The sequence below is a fragment of the Ranitomeya variabilis genome, chromosome 4, assembly GCF_051348905.1.
Source record: "Ranitomeya variabilis isolate aRanVar5 chromosome 4, aRanVar5.hap1, whole genome shotgun sequence".
NCBI classification, from domain to species: domain Eukaryota; kingdom Metazoa; phylum Chordata; class Amphibia; order Anura; family Dendrobatidae; genus Ranitomeya; species Ranitomeya variabilis.
In genome coordinates this window covers 257,348,567-257,371,729 of record NC_135235.1, presented here as the reverse complement: position 1 = coordinate 257,371,729, position 23,163 = coordinate 257,348,567, and the positions used below count along the sequence as shown (strand labels likewise).

The window sequence follows — 23,163 nt, the reverse complement described above, 5'->3', positions numbered from 1 at the left end:
GCAGGGGCATCCAGAAGTGATAGTTGTGTGTTGTGACTATTGCCAAGAACCGTGGCTCAGCTCCTATTGTAAGGAAATTCTTAGTATTGATTATCGAAACATTATGGGCTGTAGTTTTCCTATATAAATGGACATTTATGGGTGGGTACAACTTGGAAAATCAGGTAATTTGGAATATAAAAAAACATAACTATAAAAGGAGACTGCCTTCAAGACAACGTGTTTGCCGGCATACATCTCTGTATTTTCTGCATTTTTTTTTTTCATGTAATCAGTTACAATGAAATATGGTATAATGTGCATTCAGTAAAGATGTTATATTTCTCTTTTGGGTCTGCACCATATCTGATTGATATAAGGATTTCCTAGTGGCTATTAACTCCATGAAAAGCTTTTCTGGTAAGTTGGTTGCACAAAACAGTAAAGAGATGTGTGATGTTCCTGATGAGGATATCCTCCCCCTCCTACTACTATCCTGTTTCCTTTAAGGGTACCGTCACATTAAGCGACGCTGCAGCGATAGCGACAGCAATGCCGATCGCTGCAGCGTCGCTGTGTGGTCGCTGGAGAGCTGTCACACAGACCGCTCTCCAGCGACCAGCGATGCCGAGGTCCCCGGGTAACCAGGGTAAACATCGGGTTGCTAAGCGCAGGGCCGCGCTTAGTAACCCGATGTTTACCCTGGTTACCAGCGTAAAAGTAAAAAAACAAACACTACATGCTCACCTGCGCGTCCCCCAGCCTCTGCATCCTGACGCTGACTGAGCTCCGGCCCTAACAGCAGAGCGGTGACGTCACCGCTGTTGCTTTCACTTTCAGTTTAGGGCCGGCGCTTTAGTGTCAGGAAGCAGAGGCTGGGGGACGCGCAGGTGAGTATGTACTGTTTGTTTTTTTAACTTTTACGCTGGTAACCAGGGTAAACATCGGGTTACTAAGCGCGGCCCTGCGCTTAGTAACCCGATGTTTACCCTGGTTACCAGTGTAAAATATCGCTGGTATCGTCGCTTTTGCTGTCAAACACGGCGATACACGGCGACCTAGCGACCAAATAATGTGCAGACCTTCTAGCAGCGACCAGCAATTTCACAGCGGGATCCAGATCGCTGCTGCGTGTCAAATACAGCGATATCGCCATCCAGGTCGCTGCAACGTCACGGATTGCTGGCGATATCGCCTAGTGTGACGGTACCTTAAGAGTTCCCTGCCCCCTCTCCATTCATGCCACATGTCCTCCTTTATCTTTGTGCTGAAGATGTAAAGGCCCCGTCTCACACAGCGACGCTGCAGCGATACAGACAACGATGCTGATCGCTGCAGCGTCGCTGTTTTGTCGCTTTGTGATCGCTGGAGAGCTGTCACACAGACCGCTCTCCAGCGACCAACGATGCCGAGGTCCCAGGTAACCAGGGTAAACATCGGGTTACTAAGCGCGGGGCCGCGCTTAGTAACCCGATGTTTACCGTGGTTACCAGCGTAAAAGTAAAAAAAAACAAACAGTACATACTCACATTCCGGTGTCTGTCCCCCGGCGTCCGCTTCTCTGCACTGTGTAAGCACAGCGGCCGGAAAGCACAGCGGTGACGTCACCGCTGTGCTCGCTTTCCGTCCGGCAGGCGCTCACAGTGCAGAGAAGCTGAGACGCCGGAGGACAGACACCGGAATGTGAGTATGTACTGTTTGTTTTTTTTTTACTTTTACGCTGGTAACCACGGTAAACATCGGGTTACTAAGCGCGGCCCTGCGCTTAGTAACCCGATGTTTACCCTGGTTACCAGTGAAGACATCGCTGGATCGGTGTCACACACACCGATTCAGCGATGTCAGCGGGACCTCAACGACCAAAAAAAGGTCCAGGCCATTCTGACACGACCAGCGATCTCGCAGCAGGGGCCTGATCGCTGGTACGTGTCACACATAGCGAGATTGCTACTGAGGTCGCTGTTGCGTCTCAAAACTTGTGACTCAGCAGCGATCTCGCTAGCGATCTCGCTATGTGAGATGGGGCCTTTAGTCCTGCTAGAGTACCTGATTGTCATCTAATATGCTTTGAGATTTAATTAATTCCTATGTGCAGCCAGGGGAAAAAATATATAAACTAACTAGATGGTGGCCCGATTCTAACGCATCGGGTATTCTAGAATATGCATGTCCACGTAGTATATTGCCCAGCCACGTAGTATATTGCCCAGTCACGTAGTATATTGCCCAGCCACGTAGTATTTAGTATATTGCCCAGCCACGTAGTATATTGCCCAGCCACGTAGTATTTAGTATATTGCCCAGCCACGTAGTATATTGTCCAGGCACGTAGTATATTGCCAAGTCACGTAGTATATTGCCCAGCCACGTAGTATATTGCCCAGCCACGTAGTATATTGCTTAGCACCGTAGTATATTGCCCAGTTACGTAGTATATTGCCCAGCGACGTAGTGTACAGCACAGAGCCACGTAGTATATTGCACAGCGAAGTAGTATACAGCACAGAGCCACGTAGTATATTGCCCAGCCACGTTTGTCACAGGTTAAAAAATAAACATACTCACCTTTCTGAGGGCCCCTTGTAGTCCACGGCAGCTTCCGGTCCCAGGGTTGGTCTGAGCGCAGGACCTTTGATGACGTCGCGGTCACATGACCGTGACGTCATGGCAGGTCCTTCTGCCATACCATCTTTGCCACCGCAACCTGCAACGGAAGATGGCGGGCTGCGCGAGCGGCTCAGCGGACTACAGAGGTGAGTATAGCAGGTTTTTTTTTTAATTTATTATTTTTAACATTACATTTTGTACTATTGATGCCGCATAGGTAGCGTCAATAGTACAAAGTGGGGGACACACAGGGTTAATAGCGGCGGTAACGGAGTGCGTTACCCACGGCATAACGCGGTCCGTTACCGCCGGCATTAACCCTGTGTGAGCGGTGACCGGAGGGGTGTATGCGGGCGCCGGGCAGTGAGTGCGGGGAGTAAGGAGCGGCCATTTTTTTCCGAACTGTGTGCGTCGCTGATTGGTCGCGGCAGCCATAACAGGCAGCTGGCGAGACCAATCAGCGAACGAATAACCGCAACAGACAGATAGAAGGACAGACGGAAGTACCCTTAGACAATTATACAGTAGATGTGTCTAATTAAAATGGAGAATGGTGAAGTTGATCTTATTTGCATAATTGTCATCAGGAATTTTCATCAGCTGTAATATATGTATAGGCTTTTAAAGCACCACTCCAGTGTTTGTTTTTTATTTCAGTGCTGGAGTTGTGCAACTAATGTAAGGTCATTTCCCCTATTAATATAATTAGCAGCTGCCATCTTCAGCTCTTCCTGGCTCCGCTTCGGTCTCGATCCGCCATCTTGTGACCACAGTTTGACTGATCTGAAGTAGCTGGACAACAGCGCTTGAGAGTGATTGTGGCCAATAATATAACTCGCTGTGTGGACATGTTTAGTCCATCAGCCAGTGCAGTAGTTATAGCCGCTTGACAGGAGTCTCACCAATCTCTTAAGGTACCTTCACACTAAGCGACTTTGCAGCGAGAACGACGACGATCTGTGACGTTGCAGCGTCCTGGATAGCGATATCGTTGTGTTTGACACGCAGCAGCGATCTGGATCCCGCTGTGATATCGCTGGTCGGAGCTAGAAGTCCAGAACTTTATTTGGTCGTCAGATCGGTGTGTATCGTCGTGTTTGACAGCAAAAGCAACGGTGTCAGCAATGTTAAACATGGAGCTAACGACCTGTGAGAACGATAAGTACGTCACCGCTACATCACAGGATCGCTCCTGCATCGTTCCGGAGCTGCTGTGTTTGACATCTCTACAGCGACCTAAACAGCGACGCTGCAGCGATCGGATCGTTGTCTATATCGCTGCAGCGTCGCTGAGTGTGACGGTACCTTAACCTTCTGGGATTCCCTGCTTGGCTTTTGATTAGATGGGTTGGACTATAGCCCGGCTATTCACAAAGGTTTGTGACCTGAGACCACTGAACTGGCCAATGGACTAGAGTCCTGCTAATTAATCTGCCATTCTCTATCTCTATTGTAAAACAATGGGGAGACAAAGAGCGCAATAGGGTCTTATCCACGTTACACAGAGGAGAATATACACCAAATTTGCTCACCTGGTTAGGATGAGATTAGAGCATGTAGATAGCGGCTGCTGCAGATCCACAGTTCTTCACCGACCAGAGAAAATAATGTCTTCAAAGGGAAATTTGTAGTTAAAATTCTGCGACCAGAGAAAATAATGTCTTCAAAGGAAAATTTGTAGTTAAAATTCTGCGCTGCCGCTTTTATCATGCTGTAGCAGCACATCTTCAGTGCTGGATCCACCTCTCATGGGGTTGTCGATTAACCCCATGAGAGCTGGATCCAGCACTGAAGATGTGCTGCTACAGCATGATAAAAGCGGCAGCGCAGAATTTTAACTACAAATTTCCCTTTGAAGACATTATTCTCTATCTCTGGGAGACATATGACGCATGGTCATCAATTCTTTCATTAGTTTTAACAGATGTTTTGGGGTTGTTGTTAACTGGTCACAGACACCTTTTAGTAAAAGAGGATACATTGAAAACTGAACAAAAACCATGCAAAATGGAAACAATTTTTAAACTGATTAATTTAACAAATGTAAATTTTGGTTTCAGTCTGGTATCCGTTTGCATTCACTCATCCGTTTGCATACACTTAGGTTACATCGGTCCTCCGGTGGAGCTAATAGCAACTGTAGTTTGTTGGGCCCCCTACTATCTGATATTAACCCATTTCTGACATTAGACGTAATATTCCATCCATGTGACCTGGGCCTATTTGACCATGTATGAAATATTACGTCATCGCGATCGCACACGGGGGGGTGTGCGGTCGGTCGCTGCCGGGTGTCAGCTGATTCTGACACCCGAAACTAGGTGCCAGGTGTGGTCTGTGACCGCTCCCGTCACTTTAACCCACAAAATATTGCTATCGAACACAATCACAGCATTCCGGAAGCCGACAGAGGACTAACAGCCCCCTCTGCCTTTGGATTGGAGACCCCACGGCGTGAATCGGAATAGAAAGCGATAAAAAAATGACCGAAACCGGTACCAATAAAAAAGTCAACTCGCCCCGCAAAAAACAAGACCTCAGATGACTCTGTGGGCCAAAATATGGAAAAATTATAGCTCTCAAAATGTGATACATAAACAATTTTTTGCAATAAAAAGCACCTTTTAGTGTGTGACAGCAGCGAAACATAAAAACCCGCTATATGGCCTCTTTCATACATCCTGATGTTTCCGGTACCGGAGAGGTCAGTGTCTGTGTGTATAATTCTTGTGGCACACGTGTGGCATATGGGCGCCAGGGAAGAAGCATCACAATAAGGCTACTGTACTTTCACACTTCCGTCGGTACGGGGCCGCCGCAAACCGTCGGCCCGATGTACTGACGGACGTTGTGCTAAATTTAGCACATCGTGGGCAGCGGATGCAGTCTTACGACGCATCCGCTGCCCAGTGTGATGAGCGGGGAGGAGGGGGCGGAGTTCCGGCCACGCATGCACGGTCGGAAAAAGCGGAACCGACGGACAAAAAATGTTACATTGAACTTTTTTTGTGCGTTGCGGCCGCCAAAACACGACGCATCCGTCGCACGACGGATGCGACGTGTGGCCATATGTCGCAATGCGTCGCTAATGCAAGTCTATGGAGAAGAAACACATCCTGCGGGCAACTTTACAGGATGTGTTTTTTCTCCAAAACGACGCATTGCGACGTATGCCATAAGACGGAAGTGTGAAAGTAGCCTAAGCGCTGGTCTCCGGCGCCGGGTGCTGAACACGGGTCTCATCACTCTCCCCTGCTCTGCCCGCGATCGGCGTGAGCAGGGGAGAATGATGAGTTATATTTAAGTAACAGAAGAGACAGAAAGTGGGGGGGTGGGATATTCATCAGCCGCCTCCTGCGCTATGAATAAAATAAAAAAACTGCGTGGTTTCCCCTGTATTTTCTATAACCAGCCAGGCATAAACCCTCAGCTGTCAACTTCAGCAGGCTTGGTTATCAAGAATGGAGGGTTTCTAACAACGTATTTTTTACTTCTATGAATAATTTAAAAAACGGCATGGGGTCCCCCTATTTTGACAACCAGCCTTGCTAAAGCAGACGGCTGGGGGCTGGTATTCTCAGGCTGGTAAGGGGCCATGGATATTGCCCCCAGCCTAAAAATAGCAGCCCGCAGCTGCCCAGAAAAGGCACATATATGATGCGCCAATTCTGGTGCTTTGCCCAGCTCTTCCCACTTGCCCTGTAGCGGTGGCAAGTGAGGTTCATATTTGTGTGGGTTGATGTCACCTTTGTATTGTCAGGTGACATCAAGCCCACGGCTTAGTAATGGAGTAGTGTCTATAAGACACCTATCCATTACTAATTCTATAGTTACATCGTAAATAAAGACAGCCAGAATAAAGTTTTCGATTAGAAATAAAACAAAACACAGTTTTCCATTTTTATTTAAAAATAGCAGAGTTATACTCGCCTAACGCCTATTCCACCAATGCCCTCGTTTTCTTGTAATAAAACAAAAATAAAAACCAACTATTTCCCTCACCTATCGGTTGTTCTGTCCTACGCTATAATTCATATCTGGGTGAAAAATAGTTTTCAACCTGGATGGTGCCAAGATACGACCGTCCAGGCTGAGAACCACTGGTGCATGAGCTGCTGCGAGCGCTGGGTCAGTGACCAGTGGTGATGTCACAGAGGTTACTTCCGGTCACTGAGGCTCCGTTCCCAGCCGGGCTGAGCTGTGGTGAGATCCCCACTAGGTCAAGGTGTTGATAACCAACTTTGCTGAAGCTGACAGCTGAGGTTTGCAGCCATCAGCTGTGAGTTTTGCCTGGCTGGTTATAGAAAATACAGGGGAATCCACGCCATTTTTTTTTTCATTTATTTATAGTGCATGCGGCGGCTGATGAATACCCCCATCAGCTGCTACTGCTGGGGTAACAGTCCCATCAGTCGCCGCCTGCTGTATATTTGACAACATATATAGCCAATTACCATGGTAACACTTAATACATCAGAAATCTGTACCACTAGTAAAAAGGACCTAACTGACCTATCATCAAATACATGATCATAACGCAAGCAAAAGATGACAAATGGTCAAACAATTGTATCAAATAAATACTTTATTTCTAACAGTAAAAAAGTGTAAGGAGGGAGGTATACAAATGGCAGCACAAGGAGGGCGCCGTGATAAGAAGCAGGAGGCACATGCACAGGAACACCGGTCCCTAAGGAATATATTTTATATCCTAATCACATACTAGAGGTATATATCGGATAAATCCAGAAAAAATAAACAAAATATGAAAAAATCTAAAAACTAAACAAACCCAAAATAAGAGTGTGTATGGACTAACCCATCAAGGGTGGGAAACCACGCTGTCAGCAGTAAATATAGAAAATCAAGAAACCACAAAGGCTATCTCTCAAGACCATAGTAATATGAGTATTAGTTTAGAGTATGTAAATATTAATTAACTATTACAATACTATGTCAGACTAATGATTGAGTGTAAGCCTACCGGTCTCCAACATCCGTAGTTGGGACTATAATAACAACAGGTATACAGGTCCTTCTCAAAAAATTAGCATATAGTGTTAAATTTCATTATAAACCATAATGTAATGATTACAATTAAACTTTCATATATTATAGATTCATTATCCACCAACTGAAATTTGTCAGGTCTTTTATTGTTTTAATACTGATGATTTTGGCATACAACTCCTGAAAACCCCAAAAACCTGTCTCAATAAATTAGCATATCAAGAAAAGGTTCTCTAAACGACCTATTACCCTAATCTTCTGAATCAACTAATTAACTCTAAACACATGCAAAAGATACCTGAGGCTTTTAAAAACTCCCTGCCTGGTTCATTACTCAAAACCCCCATCATGGGTAAGACTAGCGACCTGACAGATGTCAAGAAGGCCATCATTGACACCCTCAAGCAAGAGGGTAAGACCCAGAAAGAAATTTCTCAACAAATAGGCTGTTCCCAGAGTGCTGTATCAAGGCACCTCAATGGTAAGTCTGTTGGAAGGCAAAAATGTGGCAGAAAACGTTGTACAACGAGAAGAGGTGACCGGACCCTGAGGAAGATTGTGGAGAAGGACCGATTCCAGACCTTGGGGAACCTGAGGAAGCAGTGGACTGAGTCTGGTGTGGAAACATCCAGAGCCACCGTGCACAGGCGTGTGCAGGAAATGGGCTACAGGTGCCGCATTCCCCAGGTAAAGCCACTTTTGAACCATAAACAGTGGCAGAAGCGCCTGACCTGGGCTACAGAGAAGCAGCACTGGACTGTTGCTAAGTGGTCCCAAGTACTTTTTTCTGATGAAAGCAAATTTTGCATGTCATTCGGAAATCAAGGTGCCAGAGTCTGGAGGAAGACTGGGGAGAAGGAAATGCCAAAATGCCTGAAGTCCAGTGTCAAGTACCCACAGTCAGTGATGGTGTGGGGTGCCATGTCAGCTGCTGGTGTTGGTCCACTGTGTTTCATCAAGGGCAGGGTCAATGCAGCTGAAATGCTTTATGGAGATGAAGATTTCATTTTCCAGCACGACCTGGCACCTGCTCACAGTGCCAAAACCACTGGTAAATGGTTTACTGACCATGGTATTACTGTGCTCAATTGGCCTGCCAACTCTCCTGACCTGAACCCCATAGAGAATCTGTGGGATATTGTGAAGAGAAAGTTGAGAGACGCAAGACCCAACACTCTGGATGAGCTTAAGGCCGCTATTGAAGCATCCTGGGCCTCCATAACATCTCAGCAGTGTCACAGGCTGATTGCCTCCATGCCACGCCGCATTGAAGCAGTCATTTCTGCCAAAGGATTCCCGACCAAGTATTGAGTGCATAACTGAACATTATTATTTGATGGTTTTTTTGTTTGTTATTAAAAAACACTTTTATTTGATTGGACGGGTGAAATATGCTAATTAATTGAGACAGGTTTTTTGGGTTATCACGAGTTGTATGCCAAAATCATCAGTATTAAAACAATAAAAGACCTGACAAATTTCAGTTGGTGGATAATGAATCTATAATATATGAAAGTTTAATTGTAATCATTACATTATGGTAAATAATGAAATTTAACACTATATGCTAATTTTTTGAGAAGGACCTGTATTACCGCAGAGAGGTACCCACCGCAAATAGGACAGCAGTTCCTGGGGACGTGCCTCCGCCCCAACGTGCGTTTCGGTGGTCAAACCTTCGTCAGGGGGGCTGTATATTTGGTATAAAATTCTATGACACAACCATGGTGTCATATTCTTAGATGAATTCATTGAGAGGTGTAGTTCGTAAAATGGGGTCATATATATATATACATACATACCTACAGTACAGACCAAAAGTTTGGAAACACCTCATTTAAAAAAATTTCTGTATTTCCATGACTATGAAAATTGTACATTCACACTGAAGGCATCAAAACTATGGATTAACACATGTGGAATTATATACATAACAAAAAAGTGTGAAGCAACTGAAATTATGTCTTATATTCTAGGTTCTTCAAAGCAGCCACCTTTTGCTTTGATGACTGCTTTTCACACTCTTTGCATTCTCTTGATGATCTTCAAGAGGTAGTCACCGGGAATAGTCTTCCAACAATCTTGAAGGAGTTCCCAGAGATGCTTAGCACTTGTTGGCCCTTTTGCCTTCACTCTGCGGTCCAGCTCCAAACCATCTCGATTGGGTTCAGGTCTGGTGACTGTGGAGGCCACGTCATCTGGCGTAGCACCACATCACTCTCCTTCTTGGTCAAATAGCCCTGACACAGCCTGGAGGTGTGTTTGGGGTCATTGTCCTGTTGAAAAATAAATGATGGTCCATTAAACGCAAACCGGATAGAATAGCATTCTGCTGCAAGATGCTATGGTAGCCATGCTGGTTCAGTATGCCTTCAATTTTGAATAAATCCCCAACAGTGTCACCAGCAAAGCACCCCCACACCATCACACCTCCTCCTCCATGCTTCACGGTGGGTACCAGGCATGTAGAGTCCATCCATTCACCTTTTATGCATCGCACAAAGACACGGTGGTTGGAACCAAAGATCTCAAATTTGGACTCATCAGACCAAAGCACAGATTTCCACTGGTCTAATGTCCATTCCTTGTGTTCTTTAGCCCAAACAAGTCTCTTCTGCTTGTTGCCTGTCCTTAGCCGTGGTTTCCTAGCAGCTATTTTACCATGAAGGCCTGCTGCACAAAGTCTCCTCTTAACAGTTGTTGTAGAGATGTGTCTGCTGCTAGAACTGTGTGGCATTGACCTGGTCTCTAATCTGAGCTGCTGTTAACCTGCAATTTCTTAGGCTGTGACTCGGATAAACTTATCCTCAGAAGCAGAGGTGACTCTTGGTCTTCCTTTCCTGGGGTGGTCCTCATGTGAGCCAGTTTCTTTGTAGCGCTTGATGGTTTTTGCCACTGCACTTGTGGACACTTTCAAAATGTTCCCAATCTTTCGGACTAACTGACCTTCATTTCTTAAAGTAATTATGGCCACTCGTTTTTCTTTACTTAGCTGCTTTTTTCTTGCCATAATACAAATTCTAACAGTCTATTCAGTAGGACTATCAGCTGTGTATCCACCAGACTTCTGCACAACACAACTGATGGTTCCAACACCATTTATAAGGCACGAAATCCCACTTATTAAACCTGACAGGGCACACGTGAAGTGAAAACCATTCCAGGTGACTACCTGTAGAAACTCATCAAGAGAATGCCAAGAGTGTGCAAAGCAGTCATCAAAGCAAAAGGTGGCTACTTTGAAGAACCTAGAATATAAGACATAATTCTGTTGTTTCGCACTTTTTTGTTAAGTATATAATTCCACATGTGTTAATTCATAGTTTTGATGCCTTCAGTGTGAATGTATAATTTTCATAGTCAGATCGGTCATAAATCCCACGGAGATGGAAGCCATGAGGCCAGTGTGAACAGAACCTTACAAATCTATTTAACAAAATAAAAATCATCAGATGTAGAAGATAAAGGGCTTGTCCATGTGAAAAATAAATGTTTGGAATATGAATTTATTGAATTTACAAGCCTAGTTGTGTTAATAAAGGTGTCCTGATCTGCAGATATTTTTGACAGTTCTATGTTTTTCCATGGCTGTGTGCTCAGTGCAGATTAGCAGACAGTTGCAGTAAACAGTGGCTGCGCAGATGGCGTCACTTGCTAGGATGGCATAGAGCATGGGACAGAAGAATCCCCAACCTCATATCAGAAGCAAAAAAAATCACTCAGAAGTACCCCAATGAGAACACAAATACATGGTTTTTACCAGATGTACATGACAAAAATGTTTGAATCCTCTCCATGGATTATTTTGGCTGCAATGTTAAGTGTTGAACTCGCCCATTAATACTGCTCTAAAATCTAACGATACATTGGCAATGAAATGGTCAATTTTAGTGTACATTATGTTTGCTTATGATTCTCAATAAAAGTTCTTTGGGTCTTTTCTATCTCTAGTTTGTCACTTTCTAATTTGGTATTATATGTTTTTTTCTTTTTGTTCTACCAGTTTATAAGACTTTACAAATAAATGATGCATGCCTGCTCTGTATAATATAGACATACTTTCCCTTTAATGCAGATTGTCACCACGATCTACAACATTTAGTCTGGATGGAAGAACAGAAGATGAGCTGTAAAATACAGGTACAGTATCCCATAAACTATACATTTAAAATTTTGTGAATCAGGATTGTATCCTCTGATAAATTGAGGTCAAAGACTCAGAATAACGGTACCAACATGCTGTTTTTTGACTGACGTTGTATATGTGGCTGATATACAATCCATGTTAGTTCGGCAGACGTCAATGGGAGAGGCTGCCTTTAGGTACTAGTGTAATTTACAGATTAGAATTATACAAGTACAATGTAACCAAGATGCAAACAAGAAGTAATCAGGAAATGTGATTACTGTATCATGAGTCATCATCTGTTTGCCTGCTGCTGACTGCCTGGGACAACCCTTTCCATATTTCATGTAAGAGCTTTATCCACAGTGGAAAACAATTGGAAAGTTCTCACTCCATGGAACAACAATGCATCACATATTACTACATGTATATGTTAGGTTGAACAATTAATAAATGTTCACTCGTTGCCTACTCCTGGCCTAATGGACATTGATCAGGTGCGCACTAAAGAAATGAACATATGACACACACAGTCAGATGTAAACTCTCCTTGATCAATCTATGGCTCAGCTCCAAAGGGGCTTTATTTAGTCAGAACAGAAGTTTATATAATCCCTGTAAGGGGGGCTCGATTAGCTCTAAAATGGGAGTGATCGGATGTATTCCATTGGTTAGTGGGTTGGGCAATGAGCAAGTCCATGGGTGGATCCATGAGGTCATCGGGGTGGGTTGGTCCATGAGGTCATCAGGGTGGTCATCATCTTGGATATCAGCACATGGCATGCTGATACAGGAAATGGCAGCCATCTTTAGTGTCTCACTTTGATCTGAGAAAACGTATGTAAGGTTAAACAATACACGTTATGGGTAACTTCTCTCAACCTCTTATGTCTTGAGGTTAATTAAGTATTTGATCTTATGGCTCTCCTCAACATATATAAAGTGAATCTACTTTTTCTCAACAACAGAATTGGGGGACACCCTCCTGACGTGTAGAACTTGACACTAGGTGAAAATCAGGTTTGGGTCTGCAGGGTGGGCTATATCCTCTCCTAATACAGTACATTAGGCAACTCAAGTTTAATGTAGGGTCCATTTGAGGTAGATGTGACTTGTATCAGGTTTTCTGCATGATTTATTTATTTTTTTCTTTTCATTTTTCTCTGTGGGCTGATGTCCCTCATCTTATTTACACCACCCCAGAGAGGACACGCGGTGCATTGCACAGTAGTGTACCTCCCTGTGGATGACGTTTTGTCACTGATCAACCATTCCCTGCGAATGCTGCCGCAGTAAAGTGCTGGTGTCTCCACGATGCATGTGAAGAGAAAAAAAGATTTGACCCTATGATTGAACAAGGACAATGAATAGGTGACTATATACCCTCCAAAATCTCCCTCCACCAGGGTTTATCTTCTGGAGCTCTTCAATAGGATCTTCTTGATCCCTCTTCTTGATTGATTCATGTCTCAAAAAATTGCTTTGTAATTTCTTGTTTCAGCAGAACTAGCGGCCTGCGCTGGAGACCATTCAAAGACTGGTGGGAATACAAAAAGACTTTTAATCGATTCCCTTTCACAGGGAATAAGCTCTTTTTATAGTGCCTGGAGGTGAAATTCAAGGATGCTACTGAGGGCAAGAGTGTTTTGCTCTCACAGAATCTCAGACAGTCTCTACCGTTTAGGGTGCACCCAGAGGTTTCACTCCTTTTGTGATAAAAAGGGCTTACTCCCCAGATGGTGCTCCTCTGTTCCAGTGGGTTGGTAATCATTCTCAGTCTGGACAATGATTTGGTGAAAGCCCGTCCAGGGAGGAGAATTTGTCCAGTCTCCAAATCGCATTGGAGCTCTTCAGTTGGATTATTAACAGACAGCAGTAATGTCTAACGCCATCCCAGCTCCTGGATTTTTTGGGCATGACCTTCAACGCTCCGATAGTTTAGATTTTTGACAACCAAAGAAGCTTTCCTTTCTTCGAGCCAGAGTGTCTCATTTGTGATGGAAACCTCATGCTCTTTCCCTTTTTGAATCCGGGTTCTGTGCATGATGTTATCCATTTTCGAGGCAGTTCCCTTTGACCAATTTCACACTTGCCAGCCACAACTATTCATTCTGTTTCTCTGGAGCAAGTCAGTGGATTATTTGGATCCTTACACCTGCCTCCATCTGTAAAGGTCTCTTTTGGTGGTTGAGGGACCTTGCTCTGCTTTCTGTCAAATCCTTCCTCTTCAACACTCCCCCCAAGCAAAAAAAAAAAAAACGTTGAAACACGTCTGGACGCACACGAAGAGGATAATTTATTAAGTAAAATTACTTTGCACTGTTTGTGACCATTATTCCTTGGTGATGCATTGTTTTTCCCCCTAATGAGCTCCGACTATACCTGTATCCAACATGTGCTTACACTCTATGAGCTGATCTAAATACTTTTCACTACACAGTACTTGCTTCTTTATTGCACTTGTATTTGACACTTTATCCTTGCTCAATATACTAGTGGTTATGTGCAATTTCACTCATTTTTATCACCTTAATATTTAGCTTATAACCTTATCCTCTGTTGTTTAGTCCCCTTTTTAGATACCTTGTCTTGTGTGTATTCAATTTTAATATACAGATGCTTTTCACAAAATTAGAATATCATGAAAAAGTTAATTTATTTCAGTTCTTCAATACAAAAACTGAAACTCGTATATTATTATTATTATTTTTTATTTTTATAGCACCATTCATTCCATGGTGCTGTACATGAGAAAGGGGTTACATGCAGGGTTATAGATATCACTTACAGTACACAAATTTATGATGACAGACTGGTACAGAGGGGAGAGGATCCTGTCCTTGCGGTCTTACGGTCTATTATATAGTCATTACAAACAGAGTGATCTATTCCAAGTGTTAATTTCTGCTAATGTTTATGGCTTTCAGCCAATGAAAACCCAAAAGTCATTATCTCAGTAAATTAGAATAATTAACAAAAAAACACCTGCAAAGGCTACCTAAGCGTTTAAAAAGGTCCCTTAGTCTGTTTCAGTAGCTCCACAATCATGGGGAAGACAGATGTCTAGAAGGCAGCCACTGACACACTCCACAAGGGGGGTAAGCCACAAAAGGTCATTGCTAAAAAAGCTGGCTGTTCACAGAGTGCTGTATCCAAGAAAATTAATGGAAAGTGGAGTGGAAGGAAAAAGTGTGGTAGAAAAAGGTGCATAAGCAACCGGGATAGCCGCAGCCTTGAAAGGATTGTCAAGAAAAGGCCATTCAAAAATTTGGGGAGATTCACAAGGAGTGGACTGTTGCTGGAGTCATTATTTCAAGAGCCACCACACACAGACGTATCCAGGACGGTTCCCTGAAAAATGCCCACAGGAAAATTGCCCACATGAAAAATGCCCACATAGAAAATTGCCCACACGGAAAATTGCCCACATGAAAAATGCCCACATGAAAAATGCCCACAGGAAAATTGCCCACATGGAAAATTGCCAATTGCAGCATCACAAAGTTTCACATCTATGATATTTGAGGTGAAAGGTGAGGATGTTCACATGATGTGTGATCAACTTGTGATTTACAGCTGACCTAGTGCAAAACTGCAAACATGCTGAAGATCTGTGGTTTGTAGCAGTCAGCCATTATCAGCAAAAGATAGATCTAGTTTGCTCTCATCTCTCACTGATTCTGCCTTACTCCTCCCACCAGCCCAGAACAGCAGCACAATGCATGCAGAAACAGCAGCAGTATGATCCAGAGGAGCCATCACTGCTATCAGTACCCACAAAAGAATCACTGTATTATCTGTGGAGTTACATGGGACGGCAGGTCAGAGCTAATACATTATCGTCTCCGTGGGTGCCCGCCAAAAGCAGGGTGCTGCTGGCTGAGATAGATGGTCCTGGAAGCCCAGAAGGCACCGCAGAAAGGTGAGATTCTGTCAGAATCTGTCAGAGGAGTGGAAGTGTCATAGCAGCACTGCTCTCCCATTGACTTCAGTGGCAGTGAATCTGGGGCCTGCACTTCCTTCCCTGTCCACTTATGGCTACCAAGAGTAAGAGTGAACAGACCCTACCTAGTTATGTATCATACACATATACTGCAGGTGCAGGCAGGCATAGGATGGAAGGAAATGCAGAGTGGATTTGAATAAGGGTCTCTAAGCACAGACACACCACAATGAGAGTGGAATTATTGTTGGCACAGTGGAATGACAAGAACAGAATCCGTACTCTGGGACTAGGGATGAGTGAACCGAACCTGTAGAACCTGGAGAAGTAAACTGGGCTCAGAGACCTTTGTTGAAATCCATTCTGCATTTTCTTTGCTGCCTGTGTTGTGCTGTATTGTATTTCAATGGAGCCCATGGAAGTCAAGGACAATCACCCGGCAGCTAATTATTTGCAGGTGTGCAATGATTGTTTAATAAACTTGTTATTGTTGTTATTAGACCTCCTTAATAAACTGTTCTTAATAAACTTGTCGGTAGTTTTTTATGTGGGCAATTTTCGCAGACATTCTTCTGTGCTGCAGAGCTTCTCACCTATAATTCTATACTATTCTCTGTTCTGCAGAGCATCTCACGTATACCTGCATACTATCCCCCTGTCCTGCAGAGCATTTAACCTATATCTCTTTGCTATTCTCTGTCCTGCAGAGCATCTCTCCTATAATTCTATATTATTCTTCTGTCCTGCAGAGCATCTCACCCATAATTCTATATTATTCTTCTGCCCTGCAGAGCATCTCACGTATACCTGCATACTATCCCACTGTCCTGCAGAGCAGTTAACCTATATCTCTTTGCTATTCTCTGTCCTGCAGAGCATCTCTCCTATAATTCTATTATTCTTCTGTCCTGCAGAGCATCTCACCCATAATTCTATATTATTCTTCTGCCCTGCAGAGCATCTCACGTATACCTGCATACTATCCCACTGTCCTGCAGAGCATTTAACCTATATCTCTTTGCTATTCTCTGTCCTGCAGAGCATCTATCCTATAATTCTATATTATTCTTCTGTCCTGCAGAGCATCTCACCCATAATTCTATATTATTCTTCTGCCCTGCAGAGCATCTCACGTATACCTGCATACTATCCCACTGTCCTGCAGAGCATTTAACCTATATCTCTTTGCTATTTTCTGTCCTGCAGAGCATCTCACCTATAATTATTTATTCTTCTTCTGCCCTGCAGGGCATCTCATGTATACATGCATATACTATCCCCCTGTCCTACAGAGCATTTATCCTATAATTCAGCCTATGGGCAATTTTCTGTGGGCATTCTTCACCTTGCACCTCAAATATCATGGATCTGAAACTTTGTGATGCTGCAATTGGCAATTTTCTGTGTGGGCAATTTTCTGGTCACCATCCAGGACATGGGCTACAAGTGTCACATTCCTTGTGTCAAGCCACTCATAATAATAATCTTTATTTTTATATAGCCCTAACATATTCCACAGCGCTTTACAGTTTGCACACATTATCACTGCTGTCCCTTAGGCCATGTGCACACGTTGCGGATTTCTTGCAGAAATTTCCTGAAGAAAACCGGAAATTTTCTGCAAGAAATCCGCATTTTTTTTTTGCGTTTTTTTTCCGTTTTTTTCGCGTTTTTTTAGCATTCTGCAAGCGTAATTAGCTTGCAGAATGCTAAAGTTTTCCAAGCGATCTGTAGCATCGCTTGGAAAACTGACTGACAAGTTGGTCACACTTGTCAAACATACTGTTTGACAACTGTGACCAACTTTTTACTATAGATGCAGCTTATGCAGCATCTATAGTAAAAGATAGAATGTTTAAAAATAATAAAAAAAATAAAAAAATGCTTATACTCACCCAGACATCTCATCAGCGGCGTCCGTTCGTCTTCCTATAGCTGGTCTGTGCGCACAGGGCCTTCCGTGACGTCACGGTCACGTGAGCGGTCACATGACCGCTCACGACCAATCACAGGACAGTGACGTCATCGGCAAGGTCCTTCGCCGCACATCAGCTACAGGAACCGAACGGCAGCGTGCAGCGGTGAGGGGGGAACACTGCGCGGGACATCGAGGGTGAGTATAGGACTATTTTTTATTTTATTTCTTATTTTTTGACCACTTATATGGTGCCCAGTGCGTGGAGGAGAGTCTCCTCTCCTCCACCCTGGGTACCAACCGCACATAATCTGCTTACTTCCCGCATGGTGTGCACAGCCCCGTGCGGGAAGTAAGCAGATCAATGGACTCCTAGGTGTGCGGAATCCCTGCAATTCCGCATTTTTAATGAACATGTTGCTTTTTTTTCCGCTATGCGATTTTTTCGCGGAAAAAATCGCAACATTTGCACAAAAAATGCGGAATACCTTGTAAATAATAGGAGGCATATGTTAGCGTTTTTTTCGCGTTTTTATCACGTTTTTATAGCGAAAAAACGCTAAAAATCCTGAACGTGTGCACATGGCCTTATGAAGCTCACAATCTAGATTCCCTATCAGTATGTCTTTGGAATGTGAGAGGAAACCCACTGCAAACATGGGGAGAACATAGAAACTCCTTGCAGATGTTGTCCTTGGGGGGATTTGAACTGAGGACTCCAGCGCTGCAAGGCTGCAGTGCTATCCACTGAGCCACCGTGCTTCCCACTCATGACCAATAGACAATGCCAGAAGTTTCTTACCTGGGCCAAGGAGGAAAAGAACTGGATTGTTGCTCAGTGGTCCACGGTGTTGTTTTCAGATGAAAGTAAATTTTGCATTTCATTTTGAAATCGAGGTCCCAGAGTCTGGAGGAAGAGTGAAGGTGCACACATTCCAAGCTACTGGACATCTTGTGTGAAGTTTCCACAGTCAGTGATGGTTTGGGGAGCCATGTCATCTGCTGGTGTAGGTCCACTGTGTTTTATCAAGCTGGAAGTGGAGAAGCCGAAGATCGTAACATGATTTATAGTCTATTTCTTTTCTTTTTAATTCAGGGCCATTCATTAGAGAAAAAAACAAGGTAGAGAGCACCTATAACAAGGTGGCATCTTTATTGTTGCTGTTCATCTTGTACCTTTACCTGAACACAGACCAAGGTAAGCCAGCCTTTTCTAAAACTAGTTGGGTAGAGTGATCTTTAGTGTTACTAGTTCTTGCAAATTAAAAACTGATTTTGTGGCTATGGGAGAATTTGGTGGTGCGACCTAGGTAATAGGTGCTAGGGTTAACCTGCCACTTACACCTGAAACATGGCAAAGTGTGGACACTAAAAAGTAAAAATGTTAAGGCCGTCCAGGGCATTTGACAGAAATCGCCCTTTATACCCTATATATGGATCTGGACATACAATGGGGCGTTTTGGGTTGTCTATACAGAGTAGGTGCTGGGCAGAGCAGCAATCTGGAAGTAAGTATTGCCAAATAAAGCCGCCTTGGGAGGTACAACACCAGGGAAAGAGTCAGAAGACAAAATCTTAGTTAAGAAGTCAGGGTCAGGTGGTCAATGAAAGCGAAGTTAGGTTAGCTGTTGTCAGTCAAAAGGGGTATACAGAGCAAATGTGGTCAGGGTCACAAGCCATGAAGCATCAGGATTATCACCAGTGAACCAGGGGTCTGAATTGGAAAGTGCTGCAGAATATGTTGGCTCCATAGAAATAAAATTATTATTATACCTAACAAGCAAATCAAAACACTCTCTTCCTGCCTGGATGACACCGCAGGTTCCATTCACTCCAGTATACTTGACTGGACAGTGCCTGTGCTGCTCAGTGTGTCTCCATCACGAGTGCCCTCTATGGGGTGAATGTGGCTGCATCTGGTAACAGGCGGACATTGCTCCATGAAGTCCTGGTAGAAATGTAACAAAAATACTTATTTTAATTAAATAGTCAGAATAAAATGTAGTATTAGCAGGCATTATAGAAAAAAGTAACAGCTGCTGTTTACAGTTTAGGTGCTCTCTGGAGCACAACTCTTCACTAAATATAATGACATTGATTTTATAGGAATTTCCCTATACACATCTTTTAGCAGATATTTTATATTCATGAATTTAGCAAACTGACTAGACGCTACAGGAATTTACTAATTCTCAATCATGCCCATCGCCACTGACTGCAGACTGCCAGCAAGCAAATGGCTCTCCAGCTGCCGTAAAGTTATAAGTTGCTTGAGAATGGAGACATCTGCAGCATATTTCTCCCATTGAAACCACAGATTTACTTACAAAAGTATATGCTACATAAACCATTTCCTTGCATTTTAGAGATCTGGAAATGCAAAGTAAATTTGCTTGTAGAAAATATAGCTAGACCTGACATACTCGCAGTGAGATATTCTGTGGCGTATAGTATACTGGGCAGCACGATGGCTCAGCCTTGCAGAGTGGGGTCCTAGGTTCAAATCCCTCCAAGAACAACTTCTGCAAGAAGTTTGTATGTTCTCCCTGTGTTTGCGTGGTTTTCCTCTGTGTTCTCTGATTTCCTCGCTCTCTCCAAAGACACCCTGATAGGGTATTTAGATTGTGAGCCTCATTGGGGACAGCAATGATAAAATAGTGCTTTTTAAGAATAGCATAATCTACTATATAATTGTCTAAGGGTCACTTCCGTCTTTCTGTTTGTCTGTCTGTAACAGAAATCCCAAGTCGCTGATTGGTCGTGGCCAAACAGCCATGACTAATCAGCGACGGGCACAGTCCGGCGGCAAAATGGCCGCTCCTTACTCCCCGCAGTCAGTGCCCGCTCCATACTCCCCGCTCACACAGGGTTAACCCCTTCGCGACATGTGCCGTACTAGTACTGCGCTGCCGGCACTGCATTTGTGCCAGCAGCAGTACTAGTACGGCGCATCGATCACCGCGGTCTCGCGCTGAGCGCCGCGGTGATCGGGTGCGGGTGTCAGCTGTATATGACAGCTGACACCCCGCAGCAATGCCCACGATCGGCGCTATCGCCGATCGCAGGCATTTAACCCCTCTGATGCCGCTGTCATTAGTGACAGCGGCATAGAGGGGGATCGCGCAGGGACGGGGGCTCCCTGCGCTCTCCCATCGGAGCAACGCGATGAGATCGCGCTGCTCCGGTGACCTGGAAGGAGTCCCCGGATCCAAGATGGCCGCGGGACTCCTTCCGGGTCATGAGATGACCTAGCTTGCCGGCGCCTGCTGAGAGTTCCTAATAGCAGGCGCCGGCAAGCCTCTGCCCTTGCCTGTCACATCGGTGATCTGACAGAGTGCTGTGCACACTGTCAGATCACCGATCTGTGATGTCCCCCCATGGGACAAAGTTAAAAAGTAAAAAAAAAAAATGTCCACATGTGTAAAAAAAAAATAAAAAAAAAATTCCTAAATAAAGAAAAAAAAAATATTCCCATAAATACATTTCTTTATCTAAATAAAAAAAATTCACAAAATAAAAGTACACATATTTAGTATCGCCGCGTCCGTAACGACCCCACCTATAAAACTATAGCACTAGTTAACCCCTTCAGTGAACACTGTAAAAAAAAAAAAACGAGGCAAAAAACAACGCTTTATTCTCATACCGCCAAACAAAAAGTGGAATAACACGCGATCAAAAAGACGGATATAAATAACCATGGTACCGCTGAAAACGTCATCTTGTCCCGCAAAAAAAAGCCGCCATACAGCATCATCAGCAGAAAAATAAAAAAGTTATAGCTCTCAGAATAAAGCGATGCAAAAACAATTATTTTTTTATATAAAATAGTTTTTATTGTGTAAAAGCGCCAAAACATAAAAAAATTACATAAATGAGGTATTGCTGTAATCGTACTGACCTGAAGAATAAAACTGCTTTATCAATTTTACCACACGTGGAATGGTATAAACGCCCCCCCTAAAAGAATTTCAGGAATTGCTGGTTTTTGTTCATTCCGCCTCCCAAAAATCGGAATAAAAAGCGATCAAAAAATGTCATGTGCCTGAAAATGGTACCAATAAAAATGTCAACTCGTCCCGCAAAAAACAAGATCTCACATGACTCTGTGGGCCAAAATATGGATAAATTATAGCTCTCAAAATGTGGTGATGCAAAAACTATTTTTTGCAATAAAAAGCGTCTTTTAGTGTGTGATGGCTGCCAACCATAAAAATCCGCCCAAAAAACGCTATAAAAGTAAATCAAATCCCCCTTCATCACCCCCTTAGTTAGGGAAAAATAATAAAATTTTAAAAAATATATTTATTTCCATTTTCCCGTTAGGCTACTTTCACACTAGCGTCGGTACGGGGCCGTCGCGCTGCGTCGGCCCGACGTACCGACGCATACTGTGCAAGCGCCGCACAACGGGGGCAGCGGATGCTGTTTTTCCACGCATCCGCTGCTCCATTGTGAGGTGCGGGGAGGTGGGGGCGGAGTTCCAGCCACGCATGCGCGGTCGGAAATGGTGGACCGTCGGCACAAAAAAAGTTACATGTAACGTTTTTTGCTGCCGGCGGTCCGCCACAACACGACGCAACCGTCGCACGACGGTTGCGACGTGTGTCAATACGTCGCAATGCGTCACTAATGTTAGTCTATGGGGAAAAAACGCATCCTGCAGATGACTTTGCAGGATGCGTTTTTTCGCCAAAACGAAGCATTGCGACGTATGCAAAAAAACGCTAGTGTGAAAGTAGCGCTAGGGTTAGGGCTAGGGTTAGGGCTAGGGTTAGGGCTGGGGTTAGGGTTGGGGTTAGGGTTGGGGTTAGGGTTTCAGTTAGAATTGGGGAGTTTTCACTGTTTAGGCACATCAGGGGCTCTCCAAACGCGACATGGCATCCGATCTCAATTCCAGCCAATTCTGCTTTGAAAAACTAAAACAGTGCTCCTTCCCTTCCGAGTTCTCCTGTGCGCCCAAACAGTGGTTCCCCCCAACATATGGGGTATCAGCGTTCTCAGGACAAGTTGGACAACAACTTTTGGGGTCCAATTTGTCCTGTTACCCTTGGAAAAATAAAAACGTGGGGGCTAAAATATCAGTTTTGTGGAAAAAAAAATATTTTTTATTTTCACGGCTCTGCGTGATAAACTGTAGTGAAACACTTGTTGGTTCAAAGTTCTCACAACACATCTAGATAAGTTCCTTGGGGGGTCTAGTTTCCAATATGGGGTCACTTGGGGGTTTCTACTGTTTAGGTACATCAGGGGCTCTGCAAATGCAACATGACACCTGCAGACCAATCCATCTAAGTCTGCAATTCAAACGGCGCTCCTTCCCTTCCGAGCTCTGCCGTGCGCCCAAACAGTGGTTCCCCCCCATATATGGGGTATCAGCGTACTCAGGACAAATTGGACAATAACTTTTGTGGTCCAATTTCTCCTGTTACCCTTGGGAAAAAAAAATTGCGGGCTAAAACATCATTTTGTGGAAAGAAAAAATGATTTTTTAATTTTCACAGCGCTACATTCTAAACTTTAGTCAAACAATTGGGGGTTAAAAGTGCTCACCACACATCTAGATAAGTTCCTTAGGGGGTC

At 44.0% G+C, this 23,163-nt stretch overlaps 1 long non-coding RNA gene across 4 annotated transcripts in view; it reads left to right on the top strand.

Moving 5' to 3' along the window:
• The window catches only part of LOC143764231 (uncharacterized), a 155,030-nt gene that overhangs the window by 13,052 nt on the left and 118,815 nt on the right, over positions 1 to 23,163 (top strand). For 2 of the 4 annotated variants that reach the window (XR_013213120.1, XR_013213118.1), the window contains exons 2-3: positions 11,672 to 11,736; positions 18,677 to 18,778. This is a non-coding gene — a long non-coding RNA (uncharacterized LOC143764231). Of the gene's footprint in view, positions 1 to 359; positions 400 to 11,671; positions 11,737 to 12,925; positions 13,012 to 18,676; positions 18,779 to 23,163 lie in introns of those variants that run through there. The other 2 variants (XR_013213119.1, XR_013213121.1) reach the window with 2 other exon arrangements.